At 51.9% G+C, this 17,819-nt stretch overlaps 1 protein-coding gene across 8 annotated transcripts in view; it reads left to right on the top strand.

Annotated features, from left to right (window-relative positions):
• LOC119389576 (mitoguardin) overlaps positions 1 to 17,819 on the top strand; it is a 500,148-nt gene that overhangs the window by 438,455 nt on the left and 43,874 nt on the right. The window lies entirely within an intron of this gene.

The following is a 17,819-nucleotide window of genomic DNA, read 5'->3' as shown; positions in this document are numbered from 1 at the left end:
AATCTTAACAAAACGATCTACTACAATCGAGAAGCTTCTCGAACACTGCTTTGCGGACAGTGTCGATCGTTGATAAACGTCCTTGCTGGTCAAACTCGAATAATTCAAAATAAAACAAGAAGTGGGCGTGGCATTGCCCCCCTCTGAAAAAAGCATCGTCCCGATGCTTGTGAAAGAACAAAGAAGAGAGAAAAAAAACAAGTGCATGCATAAATAAATTACAATAACAAAGGAAAAGTAGAGTCCCCAGGTTCGCTAACGCGCAAAAAATGGCTTAAGGCGCACAACATGGACGACTTCAGGTCGTGCGCGGCGTCGCTGGGAGTTCGTAATGCCGTCCGGGATGACCTCGTAGTCAAGAGCGCCGAGGCGTCGAAGAACCTTGTATGGCCCGAAGTATCGCCGAGAGAGAGAGAGAAGTAACTTTATTGGCACCCGTCAAATAGATGACGGGGTAGAGGCGTCAGCCTAAACCGACACTCATCCTCCCTAACCGTCGACCGGGATCCCTTGGGATGTGGCGGCGGTTAGGGCGAGACCGATGACTTGCCGTTGAGCATTTTCCTCTTCGTTGAGTAGCAAGGACTCCCAGGACTCTCTGCATCTGTCTGGCTCATCAAAGTTAGGACAGCTCCAAACCATGCCACTTGCTCAACAATTGCGGGTTTGGAAATACCCCTGTTTGTAACTTTCTCCACATAACTTCCTCGCTTTTTGAAAGGTTTTTATGCGCTCTTGGGTAAGTCTTACGCCCCAGCTTATAATGGTTAAGGATTTCGTTATAAGTGCTCAGTTCGTCAGCGGTCTGTAGGGGTTCCTCGCTTGGGGATGTTGTCGAGACAGCGCTGGAATCCCGGAAAGTGATACCTCGGGCCAGCGCGTGCGCCTTCTCGTTCCCTCGCAAACCCTGATGAACCGGTGTCCAGATTAGTGAAACCTGCTCCGCCGGGGGCTGTCCGACGGCTAATATGTGTACAGCTGTGGCAGAGATCCTGCCCGCATCAAAATTTCTGATTGCAGATTGTGAATCACTATCAATAACTCTCACATTCTTTTGAGTCAAAGCCAGCGCAATGGCGACTTCTTCCGCCTCTGTTGCTCCTAAATGTCTGACGCTGCATCACGAGGCAGGGCCTCCGTTTTCGCGTGTAATTACGGCTGCGTATACTTTGCCTTGCTTGTATTCGGCCGCGTCCGTGTAAATCACATCTTGCCTGCCTTTCAGGCTTTTCTGCAACGCCTCAGCTCTGTCCTTTCGCCTGTTCTCGTGATGTACCGGGTGCATATTCCTGGGCAACGGGAGTATTCTTAGCCTGTCCCTGACTCGCGGTGGGACTTTGCCTGTCTGCTTGGAACGCGCCTGGGGCTCAAACCCCAGCCGCTCCAGGATCCGTCTGCCAGTCTGAGTGCGCAGCAGTCTTTGATATTGCGATACTATCGCCGCTTCAATGAGCTCGTCTAAGGTGTTGGACACCCCTAAACTTAAGATTTTGTTCGTTGGTGTGTTTGGGGGAAGTCCGAGAGCCGTCTTGACTCCCTTCCTAATAATGATTTCGACCTTGTCTTTCTCTGCTCTGGTGAATTTCAGGTAGGGGGCTACATATACAATCCTGCTAATTACGAAAGATTGCACTAACCTTAGGAGGTTCGCTTCCTTCATACCCGCACGTTTGTTTGCTATTCGCTCGAGCAATCGGCACGTCTGGTTGCTACTCGCTTCCAGTCTCTGGATGGTCTCGGCGTTTTTTCCGTTCTCTTGAATCTGCAAACCCAAGACCCTGATACTGTCGACAGTGCGAATAATGTTACCGTTTACTCTCAGCTCGATGCCGTGCCCCGCGTCCTGTCCCCTTCCCCGTCGCCGCGCCCGCGATGTTAGGAAAAGGACCTCCGACTTCTCCGCTGAGCACCTGAGGCCAGTTGGCTCCAGATATTCCTCGATAGCTTGGATTGCCCTCTGCAGCGTCTCCTCGATGTGCCCGTCACTACCTCTGCTCATCCATAGCGTCAGATCGTCCGCGTAGAGCGTATGGTTCAGTCCTATGCCTGCCAGCTTCCTGGGGAGACCCATCATCGCGATGTTAAATAAGGTGGGCGACAGAACTGATCCCTGCGGCGTACCCTTGCTTCCCAGTTTAATACCTTCCAATGACTGCCCTCCTAAGCTGATCGTTGCCGTTCTGTTCGTAAGAAAATCCTTTATATAATTGTAAGTCTTCGTGCCTACATTGAGAGCTCCCAGACTCTCCAATATGGCCGAGTGCTTCACATCGAATGCTTTCGAAACATCTAACCCTACGACTACCCTGGTGTCTACTGTTTTTTTGTCTATCACCTGTTCTTTGAGCTGAAGCATGACGTCGCGTGCCGATAGATGTGACCTAAAGCCAATCATGGTGTCGGGGTACAATCCCTGATCTTCTAGGAATCTATTCAGCCTGCTCTGAATAACATGTTCCATTAATTTGCCCACGCATGAAGTGAAATGGGCCTGAGATGTTCAAAGCTAGGTTTCTTTCCAGGCTTTCGAATGAAGACAAGGTTGGCATCCTTCCACGCTGGCGGAAGCTGCCCTCTGTCCCAACAGTCCTGCATATACGCTGTCAGATTTCTGACCGACGCATTGTCCAGATTTCTGAGCATCCTATTGCTGATCCGATCCGGCCCTGCAGCCGTCTTCGTCCTCAAGCGGTTTATTTCTGCCCTGACCTCACATACCGTGATCGGGCTGTCAAGATCTGGGTTCTCTAAACCCGAATACTCAGGCAGGGACTCAGACCCCCAAGCTGAGATACCTATCCCTAACCTCGGCGATGAGCTCATCGGTCGTCCCTTCGTATTTGTAAACGAGCTTATGTAGCTGCTGCCTAGCTTCTAGCTTGGATTTGTCCGGATCTAGCAAGTGTCGCAGCAGATGCCAGGTCCTTGCACTACCTATTTGGTGGTCCATTTGGTCATAAATGCTGTTCCAGTTCTGCTTAGTGAGGGTTAAAGCATATTCTTCTATTTCCTTATTCAACGCAGCCAATTTCCTGCGGATATTTCTATTGCCTCTTTTTTGCGCGAGCCTCAAATTGAGCTCGTGCTTTTTGCGCCATAGGTTTATCATGTGTCTATCAACCCATTCCTGGTTCTCATCGACCTCGATTTCCTCAGTTGCATCGTGGACCGATTGAATAACTCCCTTGCTCCATTCGTCTATGTCTTCGATGCCATCCTGGTCGGACCGACTATTCCTGAAAGCATGCCAATTCACAGTTTCTAGCTTCTTCGTGCGAGCTACTGAAGGACCGTCTTCTGTGACTATCTCAATTATTCTGTGGTCGCTACCCAGATCTTCACCCGTGTTACACCATGTGGCCGAGAGCCCGCCTCCAATCAGAGTGAGGTCCGGCGTAGTGTCTTGCGAGACACTGTTTCCCTGTCTAGTTGGCCTCAAGGGATCCGTCAAAAGGGTCAGACCGTTCTGCTGTATGCTATTCCATAATTCCCTCCCTTTAACCTGCGCAAACCTGTATCCCCACGCGGGGTGATGAGCGTTGAAGTCACCCACTACGAGGAGGGGGCTGTCCTTCGCGATCATCCTGACTTTGGCGAAGAGATCGTCAAAACCACAGTTACGCCTTTGCCTAGGGGAGCTAAGTATCGCCGAAGGAGTTTTTCGCTAAGCCCATGTCGGCGTATCGGCGTCCAGACCCAAACGCGGTCGCCGGGCTGGTATTCCACGAAGCGTCGTCGAAGATAGTAGCGACGGCTGTCGGTGTACTGCTGGGTCTTGATGCGCAGGCGGGCGAGCTGTCGAGCTTCTTCGGCACGTTGTAAGTAGGTGGTCACGTCGATGTTTTCCTCGTCGGTCACGTTTGGTAACATGGCGTCGAGCGTCGTTGCCGGGCTCCGTCCGTAGACCAACTTGTACGGCGTCATCTGCGTCGTTTCTTGCACAGCGGTGTTGTATGCGAAGGTCACGTACGGAAGGATGGCATCCCACGTCTTGTGCTCGACGTCAACGTACATGGCCAGCATGTCGGCGATGGTCTTATTTAGCCGCTCGGTGAGGCCATTGGTTTGAGGGTGGTAGGCAGTGGTCCGGCGGTGGCTTGTCTGGCTGTACCTCAAGATCGCCTGAGTTAGGTCCGCTGTAAACGCCGTACCTCTGTCGGTGATGAGGACCTCTGGGGCGCCATGACGCAGAACGATGTCTTCAACAAAGAACTTCGCTACCTTGGCAGCACTGCCTCTAGGTAGGGCCCTTGTTTCGGCGTAGCGGGTCAGGTAGTCGATAGCTACGACGATCCACTTATTACCGCTAGTCGACGTTGGGAACGTGTCATGAGTAAAGGGGCACGGGGCGCGCGCCGGACAGCGCAAGGCGTCCATGGTGTGCGGGGAATGGAAAAGTACCCGATGGTGTGCACCCCCGCCACGTCGACGCAAGCCATTGGCCGGAGAAAGGCGCGTGCCACGCGACCCGAGCTGAGGTGGGAGACCACGGAAGAAGAGTTGGTCATTGTTCGGTGGAGTCGTCGAGGAGCAAGGTGGTGCAGGCCAGCGTCGCGTCCGCGACGGGAACAGCAGGGCTGAGTTCTGGAGGCAGCGTTGTGCATGCCCCGGGAGGGTGGCCGTCGACCTCGGGGTCTACCGAGCGAGGCGTCCCGGGCTTGCGGCAGCCTCATCACGCAGTTCTCATGGCACCTGCGGCACTACCACAGCTCGGCAAGACGACGGCGACCCACCGACAATCACGGAGCCACGTCGACAGTTCGAGCCAGTGGCACTGAAGAGAGGCCGGCAGTTAGGCCTAACTGGGAGAGACCGGTGTTCTCCGAAAGGAAGGAAGCATCGGCGAGGAGGACGATCAGCGAGGCGTCTGATCGACGGCCACGGCCCGGAGACGTCGACAGGAGCTGCGACGACGGGACTGGGCGTCGACTTTGGACCACCAACCGAGTCAGCGGACACCGCGAACCGTAAGAACGCTGCATTGGTATCGCGAGTGACTGAGAGGCCATAGTGGCCAGACTCTCGGGTTGAGAGGAGCTAGGCATAGCTCGAAGGTTTTGCGATTGTCTGTTAGTGGTTGCGCAATAGCGTCGCATTTCCTAATGTTACTTTTTGTTGTAAATTTTGAGTGTTCATTTTTGTTTGCCGTGGTGTCGGTGATGAGGACCGCTTGTGTGTGTGTCACTCCCTGTCCCGTCCTCGTCGATTCAGTATTGCGCTTAACGTTATGCATATGTCGCACCAACAAGGCCAAAGATCCACCCTTGCTAAGTTCATTTCTAGTACAAATGGCCCCTTTTTACATGTGTCTCCGGATCCTCAAACCATCATTTCACTCATCGCCGCTGCAACGTGTAGGGCCCGTTCCTGTTCCTTTTGCATCCGCAACGGTTTGCTTCCAGAAGACGTAAAGCTACTCTTCTGTGGTTTCCGTCCTTCGACAGGGCACGGCAAAAGAATCACGAAGATTTTGAAATCTGAATGCTACCGGCAAGTACGAATTTATCGCCAACTGCTTAGTTCGATATTCTTCGACAACTTGGACAAAGAAGCGGCGAAGCAGCAACTTCGAAAGTCTCTCCGCATTGCCGGTGAAATCACCGAGGCTACTTGGATCCGCCTGTTGTGTGTCCTGCGCGCACAAGTTCCCCTCAAGTCGCCGAGAGCCACTGGTGCCATCCACTTGCAAGAGCCTTTGGTCATCCCTCCCACCGTCCGGCACGTTCTCTCTTTGGGACCAAAGTTCGCCGTGGAACCGAAGCTCTCCGCACCTGAACTGTTGTCGCATGTGCGTCGGGTCGCCCGCCAGGCAACCGAATCAGAGGAACCGCGATGCATCTCGGAAGGAGTCGACGTGTTAACCCGATGTAAGCAGACATCTTCAAAAATTCCTGTACAACGCGTCATTTCCTTTCTCAAGGACAATTCGTTATGCCTTTTAACCGCGGATAAGGAGGGAGGATTCGCGTTAATGTCCCACGACCTGTACCTTTCCAAGGCTAATAAAGCCATATCTGACGTACTTGTTTGCCGCGAGGATGTACGCCTTTCCGCTGTCAAGAAAAGGGCAAAAGACTTGTGTGAAAAGCTTAGATTAGATAGTGTGCTGACAAAGTTCGGTAAATGCAAGAAGGACCATCTCGAGATATTTTTTAGCGCAAAGACACATAAGCCAGAAACACCCCTACGAGTAATAGTCTCCGAGATAGGCACGTGGCAGAAGGCCTTAGCAACGTTCCTTCAAGAAAAGCTGAAGTTACTAGAAGTAAATGACCCGTTCCTCATAAAAAAGTCGCAAGACGTCTTGGACGCTATTGCCCCCCGGACTAACGAAGGGCTGTGTGCCATATCTATTGATATCAAAGACCTCTACTACTCGTTGCCCCGCACTGCCTTGCTCGAATGTATCAAGAGGGCTCTAGTTCAGTTCGGCTGGATAGATTTTAAGGACGCTTCTGGCATTTCGTCTAGAAACTTCTTAGACCTTTTAGCTACTTACCTGGATTCCACTTACATCCTTTGGGACGGAAAGCCTTTTATCCAGAAGCAAGGCATCTGTATAGGGTCCTGTATCGCGCCCATATTAAGCGACTTGTTTTTAGGTAGCCTCAACAGAACCCTCCAGACGCATCTCACTGGGACTAGTGTTTTTAAATGTTTTAGATACGTTGACGACTACCTGTTTTTAATGAATTGTGACAAAGGTTCATTTGAATCGGAAGTTTCTAACCTACTCACACTTGTCCGTGACTGCCTAGAGCCATTGCAGCTTACTCACGAAGTCCCGGGAGAGAACGGTTCCCTTAAGTTTTAGATGTTCGATTGTATTTTCACGACACACACACGTGCTGGTTGTATGATCCAAGGGGAAACAAACCTTTGCTGCCGTTTTCGTCATCCCACTCGAAATTAGTCAAGAGGAGCGTCGTCAGGCACTGCCTTGACAACGCTATAAACAAATCATGCCGCCATTTAATGACAACCAGCCTTGATCGCCAAAAGGCTCGCCTCGCACAAGCAGGCTACCCTGACCACCTTCTGGTGTCAGTGGCAGAATCCCTGCTCAAAAAGCCTTCAAGTCGCCAACAGAACGCCGCCGCAGGTGAGAATTCCCGCAAGAGGTTCGCTGTCATGCCATACCTTCACAAGATTTCCCACAACTTAAAAAAAGTGGGCGCTCGAGCAAACATTGGCGTCGCTTTTACGGCTCCAAACAAGCTGGGAAAGCTGTGCAGGCTCAGCAACCCAACTGCTCACAAAGCGCGCGGCTGCGTAAAAAATCACAGTGTTCGCCACGTGGAATGCAAAGAAGGGGTCGTGTACAAGCTCCCCCTATCGTGTGGGAAATTCTACGTGGGGCAGACAGGGCGCTGCCTTAACGACAGGCTTAGAGAACACAAAAACAATGTAAAGAAGGGTGGCGATGGTTTGTTAACCGCGCATTGCAGCACGTGTGGGTGTTCGCCTGCTTTTCATGAGTGCTCTGTCGTACGCACGCACAAAGATGAGACCACGCGGTTGATAGTTGAATCAGCCACCATACACGAGTTAGGCCAAGATTGTGTCAGCGCACCTTCATTATCATTGTCCAGAAAAGAATTGTCATTTCTAGATGCTTCACATTTGCGCATGCCTGATGTCCGCAATTATCATGTATTTATGCAGTGATCCGGCTCACAATAAACCATTGTTGAAAGTTAGCGCTTGTGTGTGTGTCACTCCCTGTCCCGTCCTCGTCGATTCAGTATTGCGCTTAACGTTATGCATGTGTTAGATAAAGTTTTGTTTGCAGTGCCACCACGGTCTCTCCCGAGTCTCGCTCATATCTCTCTCTCCCAACTCCACTCCGACATTGCAAGCGCTCCCGAGATACGTGACAGAACGGCCCCAGGAGGTCCATCCCGATCTGCTGGAACGGTCGCCGAGGTGGCTCGATCGGCTGAAGAAAGCCCGCTGGTCTTGTTGGCGGTGTCTTGCGTCGCTGACAGTCTCGGCATGTCCTTACGTAGCGAGTGACGTAGCGGCAAGGCGCGGCCAGTAGTACTTTTCCTGTACTCTTGCCAGCGTTCGGGAAACACCGAGTTGTCCTGCTGTCGGGTCGTCGTGCAGGGCCTCGAGGACTTCTGGTCGCAATTCTGGAGGCACCACGAGAAGGTACTTGGCTCGATGTGGCGAGAAGTTCTTCTTTTGGAGAACGCCGTTGCGTAAGAAAAACGACGCCAGTGCTCGCTTGAACACTTCCGGAACGACGGCGTTCTTGCCCTCGAGGTATTCCATAAGGCCTCTGAGTTCCGGGTCGGATCGCTGTTGTTCAGCGAAGTCGTCGGCACTTATGGTTCCCAAGAAGTAGTCATCATCCTGGTCGTCTTGCGGCGGCGGGTCCACGGGGGCACGAGACAGGCAGTCGGCGTCAGAGTGTTTTCTTCCGGACTTGTAAACGACGTGAATGTCGAATTCTTGCAGTCGTAGGCTCCACCGTGCGAGGCAACCGGAAGGGTCCTTCAAGTTAGCTAGCCAACACAAGGCGTTGTGGTCGCTCACAACTTTGAAGGGCCGGCCGTAGAGGTAGGGGCGAAACTTCGATGTAGCCCAGATGATGGCCAGGCACTCCTTTTCCGTTGTGGAATAGTTGATTTCTGCCTTTGATAGTGACCGGCTAGCATAACTGATGACCCTCTCCAGCCCGTCAGTCTTCTGCACGAGGACGGCGCCGAGTCCTAGGCTGCTTGCGTCGGTGTGGATTTCCGTATCGGCGTCTTCGTCGAAATGCGCTAGTATTGGAGGCAACTGAAGGCGTCGTTTAAGTTCTTGAAATGCCTCGATTTGCGCCGTTTCCCACTTGAATGGCACGTCGGTCTTCGTCAGGTGCGTTAGTGGCTGGGTTATTCGTGAAAATTCCTTGACGAAGCGTCTGTAGTAGGCGCACAAGCCGAGAAAACGGCGTACGGCCTTCTTATCGGTGGGTGGCGGGAAGGCAGCGATGGCAGCTGTTTTCCGCGGGTCCGGGCGAACACCATTCTTGCTCATCACGTGACCAAAAACAAGAGCTCCTCGTACGCGAAGCGGCACTTTTCAGGCTTCAGGGTGAGTCCGGAGGTCTTGATTGCTTGAAGTACAGCTTCAAGGCGTCGAAGGTGTTCGTCGAAGTTTGAGGAAAACACAACGACGTCGTCCAAGTACACAAGGCACGTCTGCCACTTCAAGCCGGCCAGTACTGTATCCATAACGCGTTGGAAAGTCGCGGGCGCCGAGCAAAGACCAAAGGGCATGACCTTGAACTCGAACAGGCCGTCAGGTGTTATGAAGGCAGTCTTTTCTCGGTCTCTCTCGTCGACTTCGATTTGCCAGTAGCCGGTCTTGAGGTCCATCGACGAAAAGTACTTGGCATTGTGGAGTCGATCTAGGGCGTCGTCTATTCGTGGGAGAGGGTACACGTCCTTCTTCGTGACCTTGTTCAGGCGACGATAGTCGACGCAAAAACGTAGGGTTCCATCCTTCTTCCTCAGTAACACTACAGGTGACGCCCACGGACTCTTGGACTGCTGGATAATGTCGTCGCGTGGCATTTCGTCGACCTGTTTCTTGACGGCCTCGCGTTCTCGCGTCGAAACTCGGTACGGGCTCTGACGGATTGGTCGGGCACTTTCTTCTGTTATGATGCGATGTTTCGCGGCTGGGGTCTGTCGAATTCTTGACGACGACGAGAAGCAGTCCTTGAATTGTAGGAGCAGGGTTTTTAGCTGGTCTTGCTCGTGCTTCGGGAGGCTCGGGTTGACGTCGAAATCTGGTTGGTTTCGTCGATTCGTCGAAGCAGGTTCGGTAGCATCGAAGAGGGCGAGAGCATTGCTGGATTCCACGAATTCGTGGATAGGCGACGATAGTCGACGCAAAAACGTAGGGTTCCATCCTTCTTCCTCAGTAACACTACAGGTGACGCCCACGGACTCTTGGACTGCTGGATAATGTCGTCGCGTAGCATTTCGTCGACCTGTTTCTTGACGGCCTCGCGTTCTCGCGTCGAAACTCGGTACGGGCTCTGACGGATTGGTCGGGCACTTTCTTCTGTTATGATGCGATGTTTCGCGACTGGGGTCTGTCGAATTCTTGACGACGACGAGAAGCAGTCCTTGAATTGTAGGAGCAGGGTTTTTAGCTGGTCTTGCTCGTGCTTCGGGAGGCTCGGGTTGACGTCGAAATCTGGTTGGTTTCGTCGATTCGTCGAAGCAGGTTCGGTAGCATCGAAGAGGGCGACAGCATTGCTGGATTCCACGAATTCGTGGATGTAGGCGACCGTCGTACCAATGTTGAGGTGCCTATATTCGTGGCTGAAATTTGTCAGCACTACCTTTGCTTTGCCATCATGCAGCTCGGCTATGCCTCTTGCGACGCAAATCTGACGGTTGAGAATTAGGTGCTGATCGCCCTCAATGACACCGTCAAGGTCTGCGTGTTCTTCGGTGCCGACGGAAATGATGATGCTGGAGAGAGGCGGAATGGTGACGTGCTCTTCTATCACATTCAATACGGGCTTTTCTGGCGTCGTGTGTGGCGGCAGCGCTTTTTCTGAGGTTAGTGTTATTGACTCAGATCTCAGGTCTATTACGGCACCGTGTTCACTTAGGAAGTCCATCCCAAGTATCACGTCCCTGGAACAGTGCTGCAGGATAAGAAAGCTCGCAGGATAGGTTCGGTCACTGATGCTGACTCTTGCTGTGCAGACTCCAGCCGGCGTTATCAAATGACCTCCAGCGGTGCGGATTTCAGGACCTTCCCAAGCAGTCCTAACTTTCTTCAACTGCGCGGCGAATGACCCACTGACGACGGAATAGTCGGCCCCAGTGTCGACGAGAGCGGTAACGTTGTGTCCGTCGAATAGTACGTCGAGGTCGCTAGTCCGCCGTTTTGCGTTGCGTGTACGTCGCGGCGTCGGGTCACGGCTACGTCGGTTTGCACCGCTGCTTCCGCGTTGCGTCGTCAGGTCTGCTTCCACGGGTCGCAAAGTTTCGTCTTCAGGACGTCGTTCGGCGTGCGGCGGGGGCTCGGAACTTCGTCGCGGCGGCGTCGTCGACGGCGGAGGATCTTCAACGTTTCGTCGTTCAGCAACCGCACCTCCATCGGTTGCTGCCCTTAGTTTTCCGGATACGGGCTAGGCGACCGACCCCGGTTTGGGCCGGTTGGGCGGTGCGGTGACATGTAGCGGCCGGGCGATGGCGAGCGGGAAGGTCGTCGTTGTTGCCACTGTGTTCCGGTGAGGTAGTCGTCGATGTCGCGAGGCCGTTCGCCTGGCTACGGGCGCGGCGCGTTCACGGCGAATCCGCGTAGCCCCATCTGTCGGTGCTGGCAGCGGCGGTACGTGTGCCCGGCCTCCCCGCAGTGGTAGCAGAGCGGGCGGTTGTCAGGGGCGCGCCAAACGTCGATCTTCCTCGGGGTGTAGTGCTGGCCGCCAGGTGGGCGGTAGGGCGTCAATGATTGCGGCGGTGTCTGGCGACGGAACTGCGTCGATGCGGTGTCTTGACGCGGGCGCGGCGGGGGAGCGTAGCGTCGGGCTGCAGCAGCCTAGCTCAAGGCTTGCGGCTGAGGCTGTGGCGGTTCAAGGGTGCCCAGCGATTGCTGGATTTCTTCTCGAACGACGTCTGCGATGGAGTCCACTTGAGGCTGGGGTGATGGCAACAGCTTGCGCAGTTCCTCTCGCACGATCGCTCGGATTGTTTCGCGCAGGTCGTCTGAGCCGAGCGCATGAACAGCGGGGCTGTCTTGGATCGATCGGCGATTATATTGGTGGGTGCGCATTTCTAGCGTCTTCTCGATGGTCGTGGCTTCTGAGACGAATTCCTGGACGGTATTCGGTGGATTCCTCATAAGTCCAGCGAAGAGCTCTTCCTTTACTCCTCGCATGAGGAAACGAACCTTCTTCTCTTCAGGCATATTGGGGTCAGCGTGGCGGAACAGCCGGGTCATTTCTTCCGCGAAGAGCTCCACGTTTTCGTTCGGCATCTGCACGCGGGTCTCGAGCAGAGCCTCAGCCCTCTCTTTGCGAACGACGCTCGTGAACGTGGCGAGGAACCTGGCGCGAAATATGTCCCACGTTGTCAGGGTTCGCTCTTGGTTCTCGAACCAGGTACGAGCGGCGTCTTCCAAGGCAAAGTACACATGTCGTAGCTTGTCTTCGCTTGTCCAGCCATTGAAATGGGCGACTCGGTCGTAGGCTTCGAGCCAGCTTTCCGGGTCTTCGAATGACGACCCGCGGAAGCTTGGCGGCTCCTTGGGCTGCTGGAGAAGGATCGGTGCAGGCTGTATGGGGTCAGTCATCGTCGCTGCGGTCGATGTTGGGATCTGGGGCTGCCTGGTTTTTTTGAGAAGGAGCCCGTACTCTGGCTGCAGTCCCCTCTGCCTGCGGCTCGTTCGACGATCCGGGCTTTCTTTGCCGTCGTCCTCGTCGCGGCTTGGGCTTGGGTCAGCGCTTCGCGGGGGCGTCTGGATCATGGAAGAAGCAGCACCTCCACCAGATGTCACCTGGTCGTGACGTCGACGAAGACAGCAGTCGGCGTTTGCAGGATGAAACTGTTTATTTGGCTGAACTTGTGGCCAGAAAACGAGAACTAGAACTACAGCAATACACGCTGTACAATGATAGCGGCGAACAGGGCGTCGTCCGTCGATCAACTGACAAGCGGTCAAGCGCGTCGGCTTTTATACAGGCGCTATCGAACTTTCCAGCAATATCGCTGGTGGCGGCATTATCTCTCGACAAAGCTAGAACATTCACGGGCGGCGCGCAATCTTAACAAAACGATCTACTACAATCGAGAAGCTTCTCGAACACTGCTTTGCGGACAGCGTCGATCGTTGATAAACGTCCTTGCTGGTCAAACCCGAATAATTCAAAATAAAACAAGAAGTGGGCGTGGCAATATGGATGGCACGGAGGATGACCTCATCTGGGAGGAAGAAAGTGACAAAGAGGGCTCGACCACCGGCGATGATGGCGATGAAAGCGACGAATGAACAAAACGCACTTTATATTTAGAAACTGGGATCTCTTTGCCACTGCCATGTGCAGCAAATAAAGGTACTTTTTTCCTCCCGCTTTACTCACGTTACAAAATGGCTAGGTGGGCTAGTTGGTAACGCATGATTAAAAACTTTGAGCGCGCAAAAGGACGTAGGACCAGAAGAAACACACACCACAAGCGCTCACTCGCAACTGAATTTCAGTTGCGAGTGAGTGCTTGTGGTGTGTGTTTCTTCTGGTCCTACGTCCTTTTGCGCGCTCAAAGTTTTTAACTCACGTTACATTCGTGTTCTTTTTTTTTTTTTTCGGCACTGAAAAGTCACCCCTCGCGTTACAGTCGCGTTACATTCGAGTAAATACGTTACACGCAGACGCTCATACATGCAGAGGCACCGTCAGTCGTCGCGAACCCATGCGATCGCTGGCTTGAGGCTTCTTTCTGTTATGGTCCGTTTGGTTATACAGGCAGTCTACTGTGACGAAATATTCCACATAGTTTGCACTCAGCGAGTGACTACCTTTCACGCAAGAGGCCGGTTGAGGGGTCTCCAACGCGGTGACCGCGTGACGCGGGTGCTCGGTTTTCTGCAAAAAGACAGCGACTGTAGACTAGCTTGTGCTTTCAGTTCGTCGAAAATGATTATTTTGACAGTAAAGAACACAGTTCCTTTCGAAAGTACTTACAGAAATGCCCTGCAGGGCTTCCACGAGGTGTTTTTGTAGGGCACCGACAGCAAAACCTATGGGGAGCGCACCGGCGGTATCCTACCTAGCACGCAATCGAGGCGCGTCCGATAGAGTGCGACTCCGTAACTCCTCGCCGCCAATATCAAAGCTGATGCAACCACGTCCCCAATCCCCAATTACGTGCGCAGCGTATTTGCTCAATAAAATCTACAATTCAGAGCGCCATCACTAGCTATTCCTTTCTCCAAGCCATTGAGACTCCTTGCTACAACGTGGAAAAACGGCAGTAAGTCTTCTCAAACGATGCCACGGGAAATGCTGCAATACACAACACTGAGTTAAACCTACACCTACACCACATGCAACGGAATCCTCGGCGAATACTATTATTTACCATACGAGTGCAAACATGAATCGCCACCATATCTTAATGGGGAATTTCGCTGCGACTTAAGCCACGATTATGTAAGGCATTCGATCACTCACGTCAGTAGCACACGTTTGGCGATCACAAATGCAAAGCACACCTATCGTTTTCACTAACCAGTAGGTCAACACGCATGCTCACCATTCGCGTGAACTTTTTTACCAACAATCACGCGTAGTGAACAGAACGTTTGCAGAAATAAAAAGAACGTACGAACTTACCGCCGCTGCCTCCGCATTTCTCGGATGGTCCGGAGGTACTTTCGACGCCAAGCAACGATGTCGTCTCTCTCGAGCAACGCGGAATTCCTTGTTCTTTTTCGAAGGCGAACCCCAAGTCGTTCTTTGGATCGTACGAGTGCTGATGGTCGGCATGTCCATGTCAGTGTCACTGATCACGTCCTTGCGTAGTTTCTCGGCCATAGGTATTTCATTGCCCATGAAGTAGCTGTGCACTTTGCGCTGCAATCCTGCCAACGTAAACGTGTAATAGCACAGCAGCCACGTCTTGCCGGTGATGCGCTTCTCAGTTTGGCCTGAGAAATTCAATTTCTTGCGCTTCGGGGAGGCACGTGGGGCCCGCAGAGCTTCAGCCTTGATACGCTTAACTGTTCGCTCGCTCACTCCTGTGAGCTCGGCGGCAGTCTGACACACTGCATTTGCAGACAAGTCATGCTGACCGCGCCTCACTCCGGCGATGACATTGCAGATAACTTGCGTGGTCTGGTTTGATAGCCGCTTTCTGTCACATTTAGAGTACAGCTTCTTCGGAGAACGAAACGGCGAGTCTGCAGCCGCACACGGTTCAGGCCAACAACTCAGGCGGCATCGCGGACGCCATGTTTACTGAGACTCTGAGAGAGCAGGTGTGAGGAAAATGTTATGCAGGCGTGAGGAAAACGTGGTGCTGTCCAAGAAATAAAAAAGACAGAAACAAACTTGACGAATGGCTTCCCATACTCGTTCTCTTTTTATAATGAAGAAACCTTTATTTATTCGAGCTAGGTAACTTTTCGAATTAGAAAATAAATATAGGTACTATTTCTTGGCGCGTGCGCATGCAGGCACTTTGGCTCTGTAGCTTCCACAGTGGTGCCAAGAAAAGTTGTCGCCGAGTATAGATTCCATATCGTTGGAAGCCCAACACAGCAGTCAGGCTGCAATGAGTTGGATATAACACCCGTGCTGCATGTTACATGCTTATGCAATTAACACTTTCGTGACCGCGCCTATTCCCATCGATAGTATGTTATCGATGACTTCAAGATCAAGTTTTGGCACTCTCTGAGCGGTTCTGGACAGCTAACGCAATACAAAGCATAAATTAACATGTTTTTTATCAGTTTTGTTTGCGAGTTTGTTTTTTCCACCGCGGGGTGATTTTTAAAGCTCGTTCGCAGTCGGGTAGGTGAGCGCTCGTTGTTTCGGACTTCGCGTTGATGCCGCTCGCGGGTGCTCCACAGAAACGGCGAATTTCGACGGATTCCGATTAATATGAGCGGTAATCTCTGGATGATGGTAGCACCACAGACACAGAAGACGACTTCGATTCGCCAGGCTTCAGTACGGACGGCGAAAGTGCGTCAAACCTCCCCGGAACATCAGCAGCTGTCCGCCGTAAGTTTCGTCTTCTCCTCGGGTTGTTTTATCGCTGCTGCGCGTCGATGTAAACGTATCCGGTGTGTTCTAAAAATAACAGCTATTATCTGCAAGGTGTTAACTTCGTTCGGGCGGGAGCATTTGGCGCCGGCTGCAGAAAGAGCGCAGTTCTCTTCGCGAAAACGGCGCGGAGCACACTTTGACCCAACACTCCGGTGTGCTGCGCGGCGGCGTCTTCGTGTTGTTTTTTACCGCAGAAGTCGTCAAAGAGATATGCAACCACACAGATAAGTATGCGTGGATGCATACATTCGAAAAGCCAACATACAGTGAGAGGGACGGATCCATGGAGGGAGGTTACTGAAGAGAAGATGAGCAAGTTCGTCTCACTCCATGTGTACATAGTAATCGTTGAAGTCCCGCACTTGCATTGGTGTTGGTGTCGACGACACATATTTCCAGGCATTCATCCACCGTCAGTGATGCCACGGAAAAGGTTCAAGGCTTCTTGAGTGTCTCTGATCTGAAGAAGACGACCGTCGCATCCCACGAGAATCTTCACCCCGTGTCTTCTCTATTGCAACACATGAACGATTTTTCTACGCTATCTTTTAACCCTGTTGGAACCTTTCAGTGGATGAGAAAATGGTGAAATGTGAAGGTCGGTATGGTATTCGGCAGTATATGAGCGAGAAAGAGGTCAAATGAGGGTACAATTATGGATTTTTGCAGATTTGGAACAGGCTACACTGTTCATTTCAACAAATACACAGGAAAATTGAAAAATACCAGAACTGCAAACTATGCTAGGAAAGTTGAACAGAAATAAAAATTTTTTTCCCGAAACATGCGCAGCCAGCCTTTGTTTCACCGCGTCGAGAACCTGCATCGCGCGGTGGCATGATGGGCACTAGTGCCTATCTTCTTGTATTTAGGTAAATAATCTGTGCACTCACAGAGCTTATATATCCACTATTATTCTACGAGGGCTTTGCGTTCAAAACGTATATTTCGATTTCTTTAAATGTTTAACCATTGCAGAGTAGCATTGATGTTTTTATGAATCCTTCTTTCTTTTTGATGCATATTCTTTGATAATTTTTTTATTGAATTCGAAATAAATCCGTTGTTTGAAATTAATACTGTTGGAAAGACCAATTCTTCCTCTATCATTTGATACCCTACACGTTAGCATCAATTATATTCTGTGGCAGGAAAAAAATATTTCCTGGACTAGCCAAAAACAACCGATTTTTCCGCAGTCACGAAAGTGTTAAGCCAACAGCATTAATAAATCACACCAGTGTAGTACATATGCTACGTACATTTTGTAATGAATTATCATGTGGCCTTCATGTGGTCCTTGTGACGTTATGTCGAACAAGTATGATAAGCCGATTGGCACGCAATGGCTCAGGTCTGCCGAGGACGGACTATCGAAGGTCGTCAAAGTGAACAAAGAAGACGCAGGTGACGGTAGAAGCATTAGGACGACAACCCCCCATGGGGGAGAGGCGTAGGGAACATCAGGCATGACAAAGGCAGGTGCAGTGGTCACAGGGCCCAACTTCCGGGAAGTAGTTTTGAGAGAGAAAGGGGACAAAGCAGCAGCCGTGACTCACGCTAGTCACCTAGTCAGCAACCAGGTGCAGGTTTCAGAAGGGATGTCTGAGCAGATCATTGTCGCCGGTGACTCAAATTTAGTCCGATGCGCAGAGGCAATCAAGGAGATGGTGAAAGGCGATAAGAGTTTCGATAGGGACATTCCCAGGACATACGCTGGGGTCAGTCATGAGGCAAGCGAGAGCTCACAGCTAAAGCTCACAGACGTAACCTCGTGCACGTGGTAATTGCGGGAGGTATAAATAATGTCTTGAACAATGAATCGTCAGGACTAGCGACGACCTCGGTAAAGGGGGTCGATGACATGCGTGCCGTGTACCCCCCAGGCGCAAATTGTAGTGTGCAAAGTACCGGAAGTACCAGTGCGCAACGGCAATTTGCAAAGAGCGGTTGTCGACGCAAACAAAGAGATATGGCGAATTAGTCGAGAGAAGGGTTTCGAGGTAGTGGATATAAACAGGGAGGTGCACAG

This window comes from Rhipicephalus sanguineus, chromosome 1, assembly GCF_013339695.2.
Source record: "Rhipicephalus sanguineus isolate Rsan-2018 chromosome 1, BIME_Rsan_1.4, whole genome shotgun sequence".
Taxonomy (NCBI): domain Eukaryota; kingdom Metazoa; phylum Arthropoda; class Arachnida; order Ixodida; family Ixodidae; genus Rhipicephalus; species Rhipicephalus sanguineus.
This window is presented reverse-complemented; position numbering and strand designations above follow the sequence as displayed.